Raw genomic sequence first — 507 nt, 5'->3', positions numbered from 1 at the left:
TCAGGGGGAGTTTTGAGCCAGGTTTTCATCCTGTGTCTTTCACCCTGCAGTTACCAATCGCCCTCTGGTGTAAGTTTATTTAGTGAGCAAGGAAGAAAACTAAGGCAGGAGAAAAGACAGGGGGGCATGGAGGGCTGTGACGTGCAGAGGCACTAGCTCCCCCATAGCACACCCTCTCCTCCTTCTTTCCCTTTATAAAACTAAGGCGAGGAAAGCAGCAAAATCCTACGCTGATGTTTCCGCCCGGGGTCGAACCGGGGACCTTTCGCGTGTGAGGCGAACGTGATAACCACTACACTACGGAAACCCTCTCCCGGGACGGCCCCGCCCGGCCCCTTTGTAGTGAGAGGAAGCCGGACCGTGGCCACTAGGGGGCAGCGGCGCGGTGACTCCCGCGCCCGGGGGACGCTGAGCGGGGGCGGGGGCGGGGCGAGTCTGAGAGGCCCGTGCGGGAAGCTCTATCGCCTCCCCCCGTGACGCCGGCTGGGCGTGCGGAGAGGAGCGCGG

The 507-nt window shown here is 62.1% G+C and overlaps 1 non-coding gene across 1 annotated transcript; it reads right to left on the bottom strand.

Annotated features, from left to right (window-relative positions):
* Positions 1-234: 234 nt before the first annotated feature.
* On the bottom strand, positions 235-307 carry TRNAV-CAC. Its single transcript has one exon. It is a non-coding gene; the product is annotated as a tRNA-Val (tRNA).
* Positions 308-507: the final 200 nt, after the last annotated feature.

The sequence above is a fragment of the Dermochelys coriacea genome, chromosome 10 (assembly GCF_009764565.3).
Source record: "Dermochelys coriacea isolate rDerCor1 chromosome 10, rDerCor1.pri.v4, whole genome shotgun sequence".
In the NCBI taxonomy this organism is placed as follows: domain Eukaryota; kingdom Metazoa; phylum Chordata; order Testudines; family Dermochelyidae; genus Dermochelys; species Dermochelys coriacea.
This window is presented reverse-complemented; position numbering and strand designations above follow the sequence as displayed.